This window comes from Caloenas nicobarica, chromosome 10 (genome assembly GCF_036013445.1).
Source record: "Caloenas nicobarica isolate bCalNic1 chromosome 10, bCalNic1.hap1, whole genome shotgun sequence".
In the NCBI taxonomy this organism is placed as follows: domain Eukaryota; kingdom Metazoa; phylum Chordata; class Aves; order Columbiformes; family Columbidae; genus Caloenas; species Caloenas nicobarica.
The window spans coordinates 6,057,319-6,076,725 of record NC_088254.1 but is presented as its reverse complement, the minus strand read 5'-3'; the positions used below and the strand labels follow the sequence as shown (position 1 = coordinate 6,076,725).

General features: G+C 41.7%; 2 protein-coding genes across 4 annotated transcripts in view; one reads left to right on the top strand and one right to left on the bottom strand.

Moving 5' to 3' along the window:
* LOC135992520 (C2 calcium-dependent domain-containing protein 4C-like) overlaps positions 1-8,621 on the bottom strand; it is a 31,651-nt gene extending 23,030 nt beyond the window's left edge. The window contains exons 1-2 of the mRNA XM_065641774.1: positions 8,556-8,621; positions 1,119-1,257 (exon numbers count right to left, since the gene is read on the bottom strand). The gene's annotated coding sequence lies outside the window, so the exon portion shown is untranslated. The remainder of the gene's footprint in view (positions 1-1,118; positions 1,258-8,555) is intronic.
* A 270-nt stretch (positions 8,622-8,891) lies between these two features.
* The window catches only part of TLN2 (talin 2), a 170,296-nt gene continuing 159,780 nt past the window's right edge, over positions 8,892-19,407 (top strand). For 2 of the 3 annotated variants that reach the window (XM_065642226.1, XM_065642224.1), the window contains exon 1: positions 9,256-9,377. The gene's annotated coding sequence lies outside the window, so the exon portion shown is untranslated. Of the gene's footprint in view, positions 9,027-9,255; positions 9,378-19,407 lie in introns of those variants that run through there. The other variant, XM_065642225.1, reaches the window with a different exon arrangement.

The window sequence follows — 19,407 nt, the reverse complement described above, 5'->3', positions numbered from 1 at the left end:
GGTATGCACAAACAATAAGATATGCTCTGATTGGAGTAGGAAGCAGAAATAACTGCATGAGCACAAATACCTATAAAATGCCACTGCAAAAAAGAAGATCACAAGATCTAGACATGCTTTAAAAAATTAAATACAGGTCATCCTGCTATGAAGAACACGCACACAGGTAGAGGTTGCTTACTCAGCACTGATAGAAAAGGACTCCACTTGCACATTTACCCTTAAAATACATTATGCATAAGTTATGAGTTATGTGTAATTATACTCTCCCACTTAATGTTGGGAGTGGCTCCTTCCACACAGTCCTTGTACAAGCTGGTCTACTTTATCAGGTTGTTAAAATATCACATTCTTCACCCATTTGGCTAGAGTTGGATAAACTGACTTAAGACATTATTGTAGAAGACAGACTATGAAGAACCTACTACTTCCTTTATAGTAACCCCTTTCCCACCCCCCCACCCCCCAAATCACTGATTTTAGTTATATGCAGCTACTTTGTTCATGGAGCAAAATTCCATCCATGTATTGGGATCTGCTTCAGAGCACCTCAGCCTGTTTCAAAGCATTGGCACCAGCAACGAGGAATAACTTTATTACCTTCCACCTCCCTTTTTTTCTTTTCCCTCAGACATTGAGTATTTGTCAGCAGCACAGTAAGATACTGTTGAGCAAATACACTAGTATCTTTCTACCACACACACAAAACCCAACAAAACATCCCAATACAAAAACAAGGACACAACAAGAATTCAAGTATCTAGGAAGAAATCCAATCAGATTCCCACAGGGTACGGGAAGAGCTGTTTTTCAGGGTCAGCAACCTGGTACAGCACAAGTAAGCACTCAGGAGGGCTTCCCTCCTGCAGTGGCAAAAGGCAGAATCTCAGGCCTTTGCAGCACATGCAAGTCCACCTGCCCATGCTCAGGGCTTCCCTCTGAATTCCCAGCTGCTTACAGCACCTACTCCAATTGCTGTGCATCATGTGAGCTACAAGGATGAGGGAAAGGAGCAGAAACAGGGAAGGGAGAAGTGGACTGCAGAATGAAGGTGGGCGGCTTCCCATCAGCCAAGATGACTGATGTCCTCCTGTGCTCCACCCCACCACATGCCTTACCTGAGAGGTAGCCTTCCCAAGACACAGCTCCATTTTCCTGCTATTTCATTCCTTGGCTTTCCAGTGAAGATCAATAATTGCAGCAGTGTTGGCTGCCTGCAGAAGCCTGGGGCCGCTCCATGGAAATCCCTGTGTGGCCCTAAAGAGAACACAGCCGTTGAACAGGAGGCACAGGAAGAAACAAAGCTTATCTAATACTTCAGCTCCACAAACCCAAAGTAGTGTTAAAGCAGCACATAACCCCAAAGCTGATACTCTGGAATGTTTTTTCTTGAGTGAAAAGTTTGCAAATAAATATTGACTTTGAAGAGCTATACTGTTTGTACACATGAAGTTTACCCAGTGGGCCCAGATGTTAGTGCTTTATTAAACACACACATTAGAGGAGACTCGCAATAAAGAGCAGTGTGACTGCCGCCAGTATTTCTTTGGCAAACTTCCAGCAGGAAATAATCCTGTGTCAGCTATAGCTCTCTCCTTTGGTACCGCACAGACTCAAACAATGCATATGTTGGATTCATTTAAATATGTCCAAGTCTGTGTTTCATTGTTTCAGAGTATTGAAGACTTTTGCTGTTATAAATCATAACAAATAATCAGTAATTCTGAACAATAAAACCACATGGTTAAAATGAGGCACAGCTGTTGCCAGTCATTGAAGGAGATTGAAAAAAAGGAAACAGAATTACATGCAGTATAGTGCATGTTATCTAAATGACTTGTTTGAAGACAAGGTGCTAACAACATCTCATTTTAAAGGTGAATATTCTTCTATAACACTGAATCACCACAGTTAAAGAAATATAGTAAAAATTACTCTTTATTCCAGCAAGAAACTTTATGTACTGTAATGTCTGGAGAGCCGGGGAAACAGCCATGTATTTCTTAAAATACCTAGCATTACTGTAGTGCTTTAGTAGTATCTTAAAATACAGGCAATCGGAAAAACACCATTATTGCTGTATGATATGAATTTCAGACAAAGCAAAGAGTTCAACATGTAAGCCACATCTGATTTGGATCACTCTGTTCCATACCCAAGCAGTTTAGAAGGCTAAATCCTGTTTTCAAAACTGTAACACAATATTTCCATGTGTACTTTGTGCAGCAAACTTTTTCCCATCTTCAGATACAAACAGGAGAAAAATTAAATAGAGTCAAACTTTAAAAAAATAAATGCTAATTTAGTATGTGCTTTTAAAAACGACCAGGAAAAGTGTGTCAGGAGTATCTGGAATGCAAAGACTCTGTATTACACACTGTTCATTCAGAGAATTGTCACTTCGCTAGACACACGTGCATTTGTAGACAACAGTCCTTATGTTTAATTTCTGATTCTTCCCACAGCAGTTATGAAAACCTGGAAGTGTTCATCAGACCAGAAAGTAGTTCAGCTGCAAACACTGATGTTAAAACATGTTTGTCAGAAAACACAGGAGGAGTTGTAATCAAAAGGCAAGTTGGGTTACCATCTGAGGGACAGCATTACAGAAAACACTGCTCTTTGGGGGTCTGAATTTTTCTGGTGATACAAATACCATGCTTGAGGGTAGCAACACTGATTGACTAGGAGATCAATTTATGACCCTTCCACTCTGGGTACTATGTGGGATACAATTGAGAAGGATGCTTCTCATGTTCTTCATCACCTGACCTCCCACATTGCCAGATATGTGTCCCATTAACTTTGCCGGGACTGATATTTTCTGTGTGAACCAGGTCTGAATTACAATCCTATCCTGCCTTCCCTAAGCTCTTGAAACTGCTGTTCCCTTTAAGATTAGGTACCAAAACATCTGCTTTGTTTTCTGTAGTCTTGGTCTTGAGTATTCCTTACCAAAAAGGTTAACTCTGAACTCATTCTCCCTTTTAAAAGTCACCAATTTTTGCAGATATGACTACCACACAAGAAAAATACAATCTCAAATTGTATTTTAAACTGTAATGGAACTACAGAGTTAAAGAGAATTTGACAAATGCTGATCCTGCATTGACAGATGTCAGTCAGCGCCTTGTCTTTTCATCATGACTGAAGTTAGCAGAGCTGGGAAAAATTGGTATGGTTATGACAAGATCATTCCAACTCTGCATATGACCTTGAATACTGTAAGCCTGCTAGTGTAATATGAGAGGGAGATGATCCCTTCAGTTACTTCATCTCTTTAAGGGCAGCAGTCCAAAGAGATTTTTTTCCTAATAAATTTATTTCTAGAAGTTACTGTGGAAATCTGAAGAGTAAGATTCAGCAATGCTATAGTGCCTCTTTAGAACAGCTTATTTCCTTACTAAATTGGATCTCTTTATATGTTAAGTGGGACTAGTGAGAAGTTTACTGGAAGGTCCTATTATCATGATGATGAAAAAGCCAATGCAAAATAAGAACATGTGTTATAACAGTAATGTTGGGCTTTTTGTATAGTGCAGTGGCATGGAATAGATAAGGAAGGTGGATACAGTCTAAATGAGAAACACAGGAGCAGTGCTTACGCAAAGCAAGCAGTAATATTGTTACCCAAAATTTCACTTTCCCCTCACATACCTAAGATCTTCACTCAGTGTGTTTAACACAAGATACAGCATATGCTGTCTTACACCCACTGGTGGATACCTCTCATCTACAAGTTGGGGTAAATAATGGGGAAGAAAATCAGAACCACCACGCTTCCCCTATGTCTTTTCCACCTCCAGCCTGTCAACTCAGGGATTTCTCAGTATGTTGCTCAAGGCAGGGAGAAAGTGGTGACTCTGATAACATCAAATGGCAGCAACATGACTCAGGTAGCTGGCATACTTCAGTGGCCTCTGTAAAGCCCATGAACTGCCCACGACACCATGCACTATGGTATCAAAAAGACACCATTTGTGCATTCTCCAACTAATAGAAGTGACCTCTGCAGTTTAAAATACCCACGAGTACTCCTGGAGAACAGTCTTAAGAAGCCAGAATGATTGGAACAAACTGCCCAGTGTCAAGAAACTCAGCAGAGAGAGGTTCAAAGAAAAAAAAGCCCACATTCCAACGCTAATCAGAAAATAATCAGTTCAATATGAGAATAGCATAAGTTATCTAGAGGTCTAATTTGATTCACAAATGAAAGCTAAAAAGCCAATACAGAGAGTTGCCCAGATTTTGAAAGGCATACATAAAGTCATAACAATCCAGAGGAGAGTGCAAGAATCCTAAATAAGTTAGTCATCTTCTCAGGAAGACCTAAGTAAGTGTTACTCAAGCAGAAGATAGACAACAAAAGTTCATTCTTCCAATTATAAAGCTGTAATTTCAACAAGTAAAGTCAGATTTTTTTTAAAAAATCACAACTAAACAGAATAGTACAATAAGAAATCATCTGAATTTGCACCACAAACATGGACCAGGTCTTAGAAGAAACTCCCTAGTAAAGCTAGTGGAACTCTAGAACCAGCCTACATAGAGATGCTACAGCAACTTCTGGCCTGTTGATTTTAACAAGGTTAAGCAAACAGCAGTCCTGGAGCACCTACACAGCTTGCCGTTGTGTAAAAAGCTGTTTCTTAGATTTCCCTCAACCCTATATTTCTAGAACTATAAAAATAGTTATCACCCTGTGCATTATGAAAAACACCTTGTATCTCTGAAAGCATTTGCTTAATCTTCTTCATATCTTTTTCAGTTTTTCCTTTAGTAAAGCACTTTAAATTAACAGTTAGCTCAGGCTGCTAATGCATGAAAACAGAATTATGTGACGCTGGCCACTAACATCTTCCTTGTACTCTCCATCTAGCTCATTCAGTCTGCTGTTCCCAACAGTGTAGCTGGGTAGTAAACTCTTCACTGCAAGGAGTGAGCTTTTATTCCACATTCACTTAACACCCAGCAAAACTAGATCTCCTTCTACATTGATAACACAAACAATAACAGATTATTAGAACAATAAGGATTATATAATTACTATAACAATTTGAGAAATTAGTTTGTACCTTAGCCTGTATCTACTAGGGAACAGCAAGGACTGCCTTCCTACAACATAGGAAATTAGGAGCCACATACAGTAACACAGCAAACAGAAGAAAAGCCATCCTACAGTATCCAAGCAAAGTAACAAGGCAGGTATTAGAATAACAGACAGGTTCAACCAAGAACCCAAATTATTAGAGAGACTCACATCAATAAAGCAGATCCAAGGTACAGCCAAGAAGTTAATCCAGAGCTCATAATGATACCTAATAAAGGCAACCAGGGCCAGAAACAGTCTAATGGCCACCATAGCAAGTTCACATACAGGGCAGAGTCAAAGACATACAAATAACTCAGTATGTAAATCAGAATCAAAACTAGCAGAACCCAAAGACAATCTTACAATTTAACCCACATAAAGACTTATGGCCCAGGAGCTGAACTTATATAGAGCTCCTGGCCCATGGGCAAAGGGTGTGGATAGAGGCCTCAGGTGAGGTTCGTGAGGTTTATCAGGGCAATCAAGGGTTATTAGTGCGTTGAGAACCATTATAATATCATTGTCTGCTGACGCTAAAGTAATAATGACAGTGCAGACTTGTGCCTAACATTACTCATCAAGGATAAGTTTGATCCATTATAAATGCCAACTTTATAACTATGTGTCTTAAATTTATCTTTTAAAGCCTTCTAATATAGTTATGAAAGCAGTCTGGTCACACACAAACACACAATCTAGTTTACATGCTTGTGTATAATTTATGCTGCATTTTAATGGACCTATTCTGAGACAGTGATTTAAAATGTATTTGAAATGACAGATGAGACAACTGTTTGTAGCATACTTCATTGAAGGCACCTGCACACACACTTGACTAAGTTCTAGCTCACCTGAAACATCAGTAAATATGCCAGTATTGCTGTCATCCACGGGCTATTTTAAGTACTAGAGTCCTAAAATAATTTCAGTACAAGGATTAACAGAGGACTATGAACAAGTAGAACAGCACTTGTGAATAGTTTGTGCAGATGTTTCATGCTTCTGTTTTGGGGGATTGCTTAATATCTGCCTCCCGAGCTGAAGAAAAAAAAAGAAAGTCCCCAACCTTACTGTCCCACCTGGCAAACCACTAGACAACATCCCTGATGTTCACTTTCCTGTTCCATTTTACTGTGTAGAAGCACATAAGGTTGTTGTAGCTCTTACAAAGCATGCTTTCCCTGAGAGCTCTCGGGTTTAATAACTAGGAGATGGAAAGATAAAGTGTTAGAACAGCTGAGATGGAAGGAAAATGTGACCTCAGAAGTGAAGTCAGATGCCTGATAGAATGTCTTAATTTTGAAATGTTATCTGAATACAAATAAAGCCTAGAAATGTTATATTTTTAAAATGTTATTTATACTTTTAACATTATTTTTCCACTCAATCACAACAAATCATAAACACTACCTGTCACAGCTGGTAAATACAACTGAAGTTTGATCTAATCTCAAGAGGTTATTACACCATGAAGATAACAATATCTCAAACTTCACAGCTATGACTGGTAAAAAACATGTAACGGTACTCCAGGAAACCAGTGGCAGACTGAATAGAAAACAAACCAAAGGCTAAAACTTCTGTGGAAATGCTAAAGAAGTTTTGGATTATGCAAGCACATTGACGTAAGTGCTTTCAGGTTCATCTACTATACACTGTGGCTATTTTTTTTCAATAAAAATGCAGCAACCTGCAAATTTCAATAACTTGAAAGGAACCAGGAAATTATACTTCTGTTCTCTGTCTCCACTGTACTGTGGCAAAAATATGTCTGTTTCTCATTACTGAAATAACAAAAGCTGGATCCTCAAATGACAGATTGACAGGATACCTCATTTAATATTGTAATAGTATTATCATGGATTGTTACTGTAGAACCCAGGTGTGTGCCCAGATGCCCTTGCAAACAGAGAAAACAAAAAAAGCTGGTTTATGCCCCAAAGCAAGCCACTAGCTGGGTAGAAAGTTAAGACAGTGAATGTGTCCACACATAAATGTATTGGGAGTAGCAAGACACAGAAATGATACAGGGGAGCCTGGTCTCACCATTGTGCTCCATATTGTATTAAAGTTTGGTTCTTTGGGATTGAGGGATATTTTTGCTGACATCATGACAAAGAGATTTCAAAGGAGCTGTTCAGAAAGCAACACAGTGCAGAGGTTTAAACAGCCTTCCTGTGAGCTGTGAGGAAACAACACAGGAACAAGAGCAACAGAGACTGGAATTGTGGCCTTTCCTGTTAGTGAGAGAACGTACGGGCTATGAAAAGGTTAAAAAGTGAAGCTTATAAGACAGAAAAAGCCAGTGCAATGAAATATAGCAATGGAATGGAAGAAGTTTCTTTTGAAGCAGTATTGCAGCCAGAAAATAGGCTAATACTGCACAACGAGAAGAATGAAGTGATCAATATGTGTTTTGTAGGAGAGGAGTTTAAGTTGTACGTTGAATAGGGAAAGCCATGTTGTTAGAAGCTTATCATTATGGTGAGTAAAAAGCTAGAAAAAAAAGAGATGCTTTTTATGCAAAATGTTATAGCTGTTCACATGTAACTTGCACCTGCAAAACTACCTCCAAACCACAAGAAATAGTTTAGTTATCGCTTCTTTTAATAACGGGCATGATGGTATCTCTTTAGTGACAAATATGGTAACAGTAACTCATTTGTGAAACAGGTATATTGTCAAGTGTTTGCAAGTTGTAAAGCAAACCCTGTGTAGTCCTTATTTTAGTTAACAGGCCGGACACTTCTTACTCCTTTGCTGAAGCTGACTCAAGCTGAGAGTGATTACTATGTGTGTTAACATTGTAATACTTTAAATTCTGTAGTGTGGCTGTTAACCTGGTTGGTTATTGTAACTACAGCCTGTGTTAAACAAGCCCACCGAGATGTGTGTCGATACAAGCGTAACTATGTGTGACTATGGCACAGGGCAATGGAAGTTCAGTGTCTTAATTTGTTGGAGCAAAATTACTCGAGGGCAACACCACCTGTAGAGTGATGCAGCTCTTTAATCTGGTTACGAATATTTACCAATGGCTGTACTTCAGCTCAATCAGACGCAGCTACTTTAATTCTATGGCTTTTAACTGTCGCAGTTTTACTGGTAGAAGCCCCAGCATATATGAAACTAATTGATATAAAGGACTTAAGTTTCTGTAACTATTTATTTTGTCATATTGATGCCAATATGATGGAATGGAAACCATTTACACAGGTGTAGTGGTTTTGGAACAGTTAAAACACCACAAGCTGTGTAAGGAAAGCCCTAAGTGTCCTCTTCCACTACAGGAGTCGATTTCTTGCTGAGGTGACTTGTAAACGTTTAACGCAACAAAACCCAAGAGCAGTTTGGATTGCTCTAGCAGCCCCCTGCCTGTAGCTAGGTGCTTTCGTTACTTTGAAACCACCTCTGCACACAGGGTTTTGTTAGCGGCCTCTGGTGAACAAGGAGGAGCGAGTACCTGGGTAACTGACAGGGCCCGGGTGCGGCGGCCTGTGGCGGGCGCGGGTGGTGCCGCCCGCCGGATCCGCTCCGCGCGCCTTTATAAGCCCGCTCCGTTCCGCCGCGCGCCCCCGGGCGGAGCGCGGGCCCGTCGCGGCGCGAGGCCCGCCGCGCGCTGCAGCCCCGCGCGCCTCCGCACGGCAGCGGCACGAGCAGCGGCGGGAGGCGCGAGGCCGCGCGCGTGCTGCCTCAGGGGCCGGGCGGGCGCCTCGCGCCTCCACAGCGGCCCCTGCGCGGTCAGTGGCGGCGGCCGCGGTCCTGACGGCTTCATCGTCCTGCTGGCGGCGAGAAATGCCGGGCTGCCCCGGCCTCCTTCCTCCTCCTCCGTGAGAAGCCGCGGTGACGGCGGCCCTGAACGGGCAGAGAGGGAGCGACGCTACCTCATCGGCGAGGGCCGCAGCCGGCGAAGCTGCCGCTCCCTCACGCCCGGGTAAGGGGGTCCCTAAGCGCTCGGCCCGGCGAGCCAGCGGAGCCGGGGTTCCTCTCCCGCCGGTCTCCGGGCGCAGCGGAGGGCAGGGCGGGCGGGCGCCCCGTGTTGCCCGCGCCGTGGGCCGGGCGGTGGCGGAGCGGGCCGGGCGGGGGAGCGGTCCCGGAGTGATGACGTGTTTCCTGCCCTCCCCGGCGGGGCTCTGCGCCTGGAGTCCGCAGCGGCAGGAGCTGCGGGCGGCGGCGGAGCAGGCGGGAGCGGGCGGCAGGAGAGCGGGGGGGAAGGAAAGAAGGAAGGAAGCGAGAGAGCGGCGGGGCTTAGGCGCTTTGCAATGCTACAGTAACGCCTTTCCCGGTAGGAGCCCGCGAGGACCCTCTTGTCCTCCCCTGCCGTTGCACGTTGCATGGAGTGTCTGGTCCGTGCGGAGCCGCCGAGAGGGGGAAGACTCCGCGCAGGGCTGAGCGGCGGGAGCGCGGAGCCGCTCCGTGCCTGCGGCGACTCGGCTGCCGCTGGGTTTCGCACGTAGACGCCGCATTACCCCCAGCCAGGCAGGCGGGAGCTGCCGGTCGCCGGTGCCGCGGCGGGAGGCGGGAGCTGCGCCCCGTCCGGCACAGCCTGGCCCGCGCGGAGCGCTGCCCGCACAACAAGTTGCAGGTTCCAGGGAGGACAGCGATATCCCAACCCAGTGCCGTGCGGGGGCCGGGTTGGGGGCTGAGCCCTGGCAAGGGAAGAGCGTCCCCGGCTCACCTTCACTTCGTCAGGAGCCGGGGTGGGAAGAGAACCGCGGTCCTTCCTTTGGGGTTCCCCCTTGGACCGTATTGGGTTGGTACCCGACGGAGGAGCGGGGCTGGCCGGCTCCTCCCAGCCCCTCGCAGCCTGGTCGGGGGAGCTTCGCGTGGCCGGGTCGGGGGCTGGGTTTGCCCGAGGGACGGAGCTGTTCGCCGTTGGGCGCTACTGCCGACCGCGATGGAAAAAAAAAAAACCTTTTCGCAACACGTTGCGAAGCGACGACCTCCCAAGGACGACCGTGCCGCGTGTATATACGCGTGCATCTATATCTATCGCTCTGTATATGTCCACCTCTCCCCACCAGACCCGTGGGACGGTCCGGGTTGGAAGCGGCTCGCAGGCTGGTCCCGCAGGGACACGCCGGTGGGGAGGGAGGGACGGACACACGCGTCCGCCCCTGCGCAGCGCACACAAGGGTGGGTGGGCGGGTGAGCCGCGCTGCTCCGCGGCCTCCCCCATTTCCCTGGGAGCGTGCGAGCGGCCAGAGGCTCTGGGCTGCTTGCCCCGGTGCAGCAGGGCTTCGTGCCAAAGCCCAAAACCTCCCTGGGTGCGAGGCGGCGGTGTGTGCCTGCAGAGGGCCTGTCCCTGCTGTGGGCTGGGGTCCCCCTGCGTGTCTTGGTACTTTTTTTTTTTTTCTTCTATGCTACCTTAGCGGATGGCTGTGGAGTGCAGGGTACATTCTTGCCTTCGGGTGACTAGAGGACCCCGACACAGTGCATGGGAACTGGGGCCTCTGCTGTCTTTGTGCTCACCTTCTGTAGAGCTTTTGTTCTGCTGACTAGCCACTTAGTTAATTTAGGCTCTACTTTTTGTGTGTTAAAATGCTGCTATAGTGTCTAGTTAGAAAGATCATGGGAATGTTAATTGATTAAAATACCTGTCAGATTAAGCAATTGCCTACTTCTCTCCAAATCTTTTAGAAGTTTATTTTGCAGACCTATATTTTAGAGCTAAGTTTAAGCCATATTAACTTTCAAACCAGAAAGCCAATTTCGAGTTAGAAAGTATGTTATTTAAAGGTGTCAGTTCTGCATCGTCAAGATGGCCCAATAGCTATATGGAAAAATGTCCATATGATGAAAAAACGGACAAGCAACATGTTTCTGAGATTGCTCTTGCTTATGTAAAATATCGCTTACTCATGTGTATGGCAATGCGTTGCAAGTATGAGTGCAAGCTGCCAGTGTTAGTTATAAATACCTTACAAAATGTAGTATATGAAAAGATTTTGTACCTGTTTGAGATAATGGTCAGCTATTCTTCCAACAGTACAGCTATTTGCTAATTTAACTATGAATTAAGTTGGCTGAACTACCTTTTTTTCTGCTTTAATTTTCAAAACATGACATTTTCAAGGCAATGCCTTGAGATTGAAGGTTACCACACTGCTAGGGGGGGAAGAAAATCTCTTACTCCTGGGAAGTGTGTTTCATTTGAGTTTCCTAATGTATCATTTAACTCACTGGTTACTGCGGAACTAAAGGATTAAGTGGACTTTTCATCTAGCTTATTTGTTGGTGGCAAAATTGTTGAGTTTAAGTAAGATAAGAATACTTGTTTCTGGTTCCCAATCGAAGTCTCTGTGACAAACTTGGGCAATATTTAAGTTCTGAATCTCAGTATAAAACTTGATAAAGACTCTAGCAATTTCATATAGGGTGCTCATTCATTTCACCATTCAGATTATAGCAGTTTACCCTGAATAATTGTCTTGTGTGTTCTTAGAGTAACATCTGTTGCATGATATCATGTAATGGAATGTAGTACAGCCTAATTTAAGTTGATTTGAAATGTTGCCATTGCACTGTAGTAGTGTCTGAGAGGGTAAGAGGTTTTTTGGGAGGGGTGTGTGTGATGGATAGATTGGTTAGGAGTAGATGATGAGAAATACAAACTTGCATTTGAACTGCAAAGGATTAAGTAATTTTACTCTGAGCTTGGTTTGTTGTCCAGTTTTACTTAGACTTCTTTGATCGTTTGCCAGCTAATCTAATCACTGAATTCTACTTACATTCGGGAACGCATCTATAGTTATAAATATAACTGATTAGTACAAAACACCACTGCAGTAGATTCAAGTCTTTTATTTTGCAGAGGAAGGAGTGGCCTTGAAAGAATTTTCTGGCTGTGGCATAGCTTGAACTGCGTAAGTGTCATGAAGACTCGAATTTTTTGCTGTGAAAACCTCCTCTTATTTGGTATTGTTTCTACAAAGATTTGACTCTGCACAGCAAGTATGTTCTGAAGTGTTAATATTTGGATTGTGTCACTTTATATGCTTAGCTATATAAAATGTATCTGTTAAATCTGTGCAAATGCAAGGTCCAGGCAGCTTCCAAAAACACTAGTACTTAGTCATCACAGCTAGACAGTAGTACTGACATCCACCTCCATTCCTTCTTGTAGCATTGTAGTGTCAGATAGCTGTTGGGATATCAGTGTGGTCTGTTAATGAAATGTGAGCAATACCATTTGCTGAAGCATCATTCCAATCCCTTATTTCAGCATTAAAGTATCAAAAACACCATTTGAAGTAATTCTCAGCTCCTAGTCCTATCTGAATCTCAAGGATTTCAATAAACTACCAAAAGTGTAGGCATCCTGATTTTTTTTTTTTTTAATATGAAGACTTTCTTACTAAGAAGTTCTTATCCAGATGCTGCCTTTGCAACAGGTCATAATTAGGAAAAAAGTGTGAATGTGTTTACAGACCACTGTACCCAGCTTTCAAAAATCCTTTTTTTTCCCCCGATCTTGATTCCTTAAAAGGTTTGGCAAGTCTGCTTATGCGTGTTTCTGCAGACAATAGAATGCTGATGCAAATTGAGAACAGCAAACAAAATGGTTGGGTGTTGTTGCAAATGGGGGGAGTCTGTCTTAATAGGCAGTGTTTTGTGTATTAGGTTTCATTTGTTTACTTTTGGATTTTGGTGTGTCAGTTGGATGAATGTTACTGGTACATAGCTGGAAATGGTAGTTTTGGGTAGTCCTGCCTGTTGGTACCTGAAGGGGAAAGCAGGTTTTAGTTTCTAGGGTTCTGCTTTTAACCACACAAGGTTATAAGAGTATAAATTAAATTGAACTGAAGAATTTTGGGGGCAGGGTAGATGCAAATGATAAAGCAGAAGTTAGGTGGTTGGTGTTGGTTGGTTGGTTTGTTTGTTTTTTTCAGAGCAGCCTGGCTCCTAAGTTCCAGAGGCTATGTTAAGCAGAATAATCAGGCTTTTGCAACTTGGCGGAAGAGATTGTGCTGATTATGGACATTGTGTCTTAACTTCTTTTATGTCTTATTTTTATTGTTGTGATTAAACAATCCATTTATTTTTCAAAATAATGGTTGCCTTGAAGGTAGCCTAAGCTATATAGATGCATAAATGCTAGTCTGATCCACAGGATGCTGAAATCATGGGTCTGATTAATCTTTAGACAATTGTGGCCATCTATCTATGGGTGCAGTAAAGACATGACTTTTGAGTGAGACCAATACACTTGGGAATGAGAAGGTGGTGAGGAGCCTGTGGTTAGTTTCGACACCAGACTTGTAATTGTGAACTCTAAGTTGTCTAGGTTTCTGTCCCTGCAACACTGCTGAAAACCCATTTCACGGTAGTGTCAGAGAGCCATTTCCCTGGGTGTGTTGCAATGCACACATGCTTATATTGGAAAGGAGTTTGAATTAGCCTGTGTACTTGAAGCAATTGCGATAACATGTTTATATTTTCCACTTCCAGTTGCAAGCTGGGATTCCATTCCCAGAGATCCATCCTCTCAATTCTCAAAGCTCCAGTGCCTTTTTACCCAACGATCTTCCTAAAGCTAGAAAACACAGACTGACTTCACAAGGTGAGGGTGACCATACAACAATAAGTCTGGTCCTAAAATATCTTTACAGTACTACAGTGCTGACTTACTTGTAGTACCTTTACTTGGCAGCAACCAATTGAATTTCTGCCAAGATGGGTCAGGCTGGCACTTGAAACTGCCTGTCTTGCATTCTCAGTAGGTAGCTCAGCTTTCTCTGTTTGGGCAGCAGGAAGAAAGTTTGACCTGAATTGTAAACAAACCTTGTGTCTTTCTATCTGGCAACTTTTGTAAGGTTGAGATTTCTTATTTCCATGAAAAAGTGACATTTAACCTAGTAACAAGCTGGAGGCTCTCACTGTTCTAAATTGCAGCAAATAACACTCGAGATGAAAAAGAATCAATGGTACTACATGAGTTGCTTAGTTTTTGAAGTTGAGTAACAATATACATTTATCAGCTGCGGTGGAGAAACTTGTTACTATAGTTTATCAAAGTGTTTAGTGTTTTGCTGAAGTGTTTGGCATAGTGGTGTGGGAACCTCTTAAACAACAAGATTGTCTTCAGCTTAGAAAGGCCTTCACAGTTGTGTAATGTTGTTTTTATTACACGTTCTTGTTTCTTATATAATGATCTCTCTTACCTTTCTTGGGAGTTGATAACCCTTTCAGCAACCTTAAGTCTAGCTTATACTGTGGTTTGTTTACAGCAGTGGTATATACTAGTTGGAAAATTGTGACTTTTCTGGAATTTGAGATTTAAAGCTCAGACATAGATGACATAAATATGTGAGCGTAAAACAATTTCAAAAACTTGCTGATAGTAAAAATCAGGCTTGAATTTGTACAGGTGGAAACATTAATTAGCTTTAAAGGCATTTATGGCAAGTACATTTTACCTTTGTTCAATTTAAATGTGCCAAATGCTGTGTAGGAGGAAACAGCAAGGTGGCACTTGGTGGAGAGAATGGAAACAGCAAAAGCAGGTTATGAATGTTTGACAGAAATTATAATCCTTGTTGAAGAAAAGACCTATGGTAATCTAACAGGAGGGATTATGGCAGGAATGTGGTGGTGGTGTAGGACTGAAGCACATAATGCTTAGACACAATAAAAATGTTGAAGTACCAGGACACAGTCAAAACTTAGCAATGGGGCTAAGGAATATATGAATAAATGAGATTGTGAAGCTGAACTTGAATGCTACAGTTCTTTGTAGCCTGCAAGTTCTGTATTTTTTTTTTCCTTGCAATTTTCCCTTTTTTGACTAAGAGTTTTTCATAGATTAACTCTTGTTACAGTATGAAGAAACGTCTCCTGTTGGAAAGGAGGTATCTGAACTATCTGGGGAAAGGATCGAGCGGGAACCCCTACTGCATAGCAAGAAAGCAGGGTCAAGTAGAAGGAACCAGTGGCACGTCTCCTGGGTCAGGGTATCACTAAAGGCACTGTTATAGGGCGGAAGAGAGAAATGTCCAACTTGAGTTTAAAAAAGCAAAGGCTGTGGGAAATGAGATCACTCTGTTGTGATGTTTGAAGTACTCTTCAGAAATGTTACATGCAACAGCTGAGGATGTACAGACCCCAAGTGAGAATACAACATCTTATAGTGTGTACCAAACCTTTTTTTTAAAAAAAAATTTTATTTTTTTTTTTTATTTTAAACAAATTCAGTGGCTGTGTTTGCAGTTGCGAGGAAGGTCCGTATCAGTCTGATCATAGCTGATTGCCTGTTCAGCTGCACTGGGATACTAACCAGACTTAAAAGCAGCTGAGGAGAAGAGAAGCGTAACTGAATGTACGGAGGACTACAACCTGTGAATAAATGGTAGTTAACTAAACTTTGCCTGGTGAGACTGGACAGACCGGACTATGGATTAAGTACAGAACAAACCCAGACAGAGAGAAGCGGGATTGCAGTGGATCTAACAGGCCTTGTCCAAGGCCTTTTTATGTAGAGGATGTAGATGTATAAGGTGGTAGTTCAAATGGGTTCTCAGGTGCTGTATGGGTGGTGACATTTTGTCCTCTCTCTGTCCTTACAGAGCCAAGAAGGCAAAGGCCAGGCTAAATAAAATGAACTTTTCCAGGAAGCAGAAGGGTAGTCTGTTAGTGGTGCTACACCATTAGTTGTAGGTAGTTGGAGGACCTAAGGCATTCGGTCTTAATCTTCTTTTGTATGCTTCCCATTGCTTGGTTCAAAATGGCCAGCTCATTCAAGAACATGTAGATACCTCTTACATGGAGATGCTTAGCCACTGCTGTGTGGCTGTTCCTGAAAGAAAATGGTCCAGCCTTGAAAAATCCACTTGTAGCAGTCACAGCAAACCATCCAACATTGACATGAAGCCTTCTAGTACCATGGAAAATAGTTGTTTGAAGCTCGATGAACTTGAGGAAAAGAACAGTTATGTTCAGTAGGTGACCACCTAGTGGCACAGTACAGTTAGAAAGCCCCAAGTATGCAAATTTCTTGGTAGTATTTTTGAGGGAGAAGCAGTAAGTGTTACTTTTGCTATCCTAACAACTTTTTTTGCTGCTGCTTGGTTTGCAGCACAGAGCCATCTATCCCAACAGCTGATGGTTGCCTGAGCTCTAATGCAAATATTTAAAGAGTGAAATGGCTCCATGAGAAGATTTAGGGAAGTGCTGATGGTTCTCAGGTGACTTCTCCTTGAACAGTACACTTAACATTATAGTTTCTCTTGTGTACTTCTTGAAAGCAAAAGCTTTCAGCAGCCTTTTTGTGTTAATTACCATGATGATCAAGGTGCTAGCCAAATTTTAATCCATTCTGCCAAACAAAAAGCAAGATATATGAATTGAGAAACCAGGGGGTTGAAGTCTCACAATTATTTTGCATACAACATTTTCATCCCACAAGATGAAGCATTAAAATATTGTGAAGGCCTGGGTAGAAAAGATTCTTAATGATTTCATGTCAGAACTGTGGCTGCCTTTGTAAGAATGCTCTAACAGAATGGCAGGGCTTTAGTGGCAAAGAGGTGAGACAGAAAAATACCTTGATTGTGGTGCAAGAGTATGGTTAAGTTGAACTACTTATGCAGCGGTGGTTGGAGAATATTTAGCAGATAAACAGAGCCTGCAACCAGTTAGAAGGGTAGATGTGCCCTGAGGAACCAAGCAGACCACTACTGAAACAACTGTAAGGCCAGGCTATGAAAGTGACTCAGTAATGACTGTGGATATATCTGCAGGAAAAATGTGTTCCTACATAAAGTTATTATCATTCCTTTTCAAAGATAAATTGCAGTTTGAAGTGTTAAGAATGCCACCTGCATATGAGAGCAAAACCCCTGTTACTTTAGACCAAACCCTAAAAATTTAAACCAAAACACTATATTCCATGTAGATCTCATTACAGTCAGCAATGGCCTTAATGTTTTTGGAATAGTATTATCAGCTGACCAGGTCATTTAAGGCAGTTGTTTCCAAAGATTTTTTTTTTTGGTCTCACATCCTTATCAGTAAAACATTTGTGAACATGCACCCCTGAAAATGTGTATTTACTTATAAATTATACACATACTACTGTACTAATATTATATACATTATAAAACATATACAAAAATAGAAATTGAGAGGATAATAAACACTTTAAAAAATGTATTTCTTAACAAAACCCCTTTTTGCTCTCATTAAAAAAATCTTTTAGTGAGAGCTATGTGTTTCAATTTGCTTCACTGATTTAAAAATATCTTGGTTTAACACTTTGATATATCTATTTGAAGATCTGGTTCTAAGTTTCGTTGATTTCCATATTTGGTTTTAATGGCTGTCATAGCTGAAAAAGGCACTCACAAAGATACATAGATCCAAATGGAAGAAGTGCATTGTTGGTTGTGCTTACTAAGTCATGCCATTTTCCATTCCAATATACTAATTATGTGAAAGTTTTTCCTGGAATTCATCTATTAAATTTCCATCTTCCCTGATGTCAATCAGTTGTTCTTGCAAACTAATGGGAAGGTGTTGCATTCTTCTATTTTTAGCAAATGTGTTCAAAACCCCCTGAAACTCTTGTTTTGGAAGACTTTTAAACAGGTTAGCAAAGTCTGTTTCCAAGTCTTTTAAGTGTACAGATTTGAGAGGTTTTTATAGGTGATGCATCACTTTCAGCAGCAGAGTTACTTAACGGTGGAAACATTTCCAAACATCATTTTCAAAACAACCTCTGTAGAGTGAATGGTTTTTTTTGAAAGATATTTACTTTCTCACTGTTAAAATGTCAGCTTCATCTTGAAGGGACACCGTAAGTGTGTTATTTTTTGAGAATATCTGCTAGGTAGCATACTACTGCCAGCTGCTTGTTATCACAGAAAAGGTCAGCAAATTTTGAAGTTATCTTTCTGGAAAACAAAAATATATAATGCATCTTTAAGGTTGAGAGATCTTTTGAGCACTTTGCCACAAGGTAACTAGCAAACCTCAGTGTGGGAATATTACTTTCTTGGTCACTCGTCATCTCATTACAAGGTATTGTAGAGATTCTTCTATTTAAAGCTCTTTTCTTTTTTTTAATAAAATGAACCATATCAATGACATCCTGTAGCACTTTGTGCCCTTCTGGCTCCAACTTTGCTGCAGTAGCTTGCTTATGAATGAAGCAGTGTAAGAATTTCACATGTGGTTCTGTCTGTAACTGTTACACAGGCATCCTTTATTTTTAAAATTATTATTCCAGGTAAAACAGCCAGTCCGTCAGTGATTACACTTGGAGACTTTTTCAATAGAACATTGTTTCTATTGAAAAAATAATTTACTGTTGAGAGTATGTTGAGTCTTCTCCAGTACATCTTTCCCATAGTGACTCACAAAAAAGTAGTTTCCAGTGTATTTCATCACTGAAACAATCTAGCACATACTGTAAGATGAGACATGTTAGAAACACCGGTACTTTCAGCCAACAGTATAGCAAACCTCCCATGCTGCATAATTTGTTCTAATACTTGTTTCTTCAAATTTTCGGATGTTTTCTATGTGTCTTCCAGCAGTATTTGCTGAAAAAGGAATGCCATATTTTTTTTTCCGTGTATTATTTCAGCCATTTTTCACAGCAACAGGAAGACCAAGTGCTTTCCCAATGCTATGTGGCTTTGTCTCTTTTGATATTAAATAAGAAACCTTAAAAGAGGCTTCTGAAGATCTATTGTTAAGTTCAGTGATTTCTTTTTTTTTTTTTTTTTTTAGTAAAGTACTATATTGAGTATCGCATGACTTGAAACCAGTACCGAAGAAATTGTAGAGATTTGTACCCGTATTCTGGGTGCTTAGTTTTTAAATGTCTTGCTAATCTTGATGGCCACCTATCATTAGCTAATTTCTCAAGGTACAGTGTACACTTAGGTAGAGGTTCATCATTAATGATAACAGATGGAAATCCATATTTCAAATAATAATCTTCAGAATTTCAAATCTTTTTGGCCAGCTTCTTGTCAGATCTGATTAGATTGTTGATTTTACCTCATAATGTGTCTGACAAGGAGCTTGTACTGGGGGTAGGAGATCAGATGATGCACAGGGATTTTGAAGCAAAAGTAAAATCTGTCGTGGCATCTCTGTGTATCTGACATAACACAACACTTCAGGGGCTTCAGGGTCAGAGGTGATTTGAGCAAGATTGCAACTGTAGAGAGCTTTAAACGATTTATGCATTTCCCTGGATAGAACCCCTTGTATTCACTCGCTTCTTGTTCTTGTACTTTAAAATATGGTATTTAGTAATTTGACCCATGTGTGCTGTGACAGCATGCAAATTTTTATGAGTATGACGT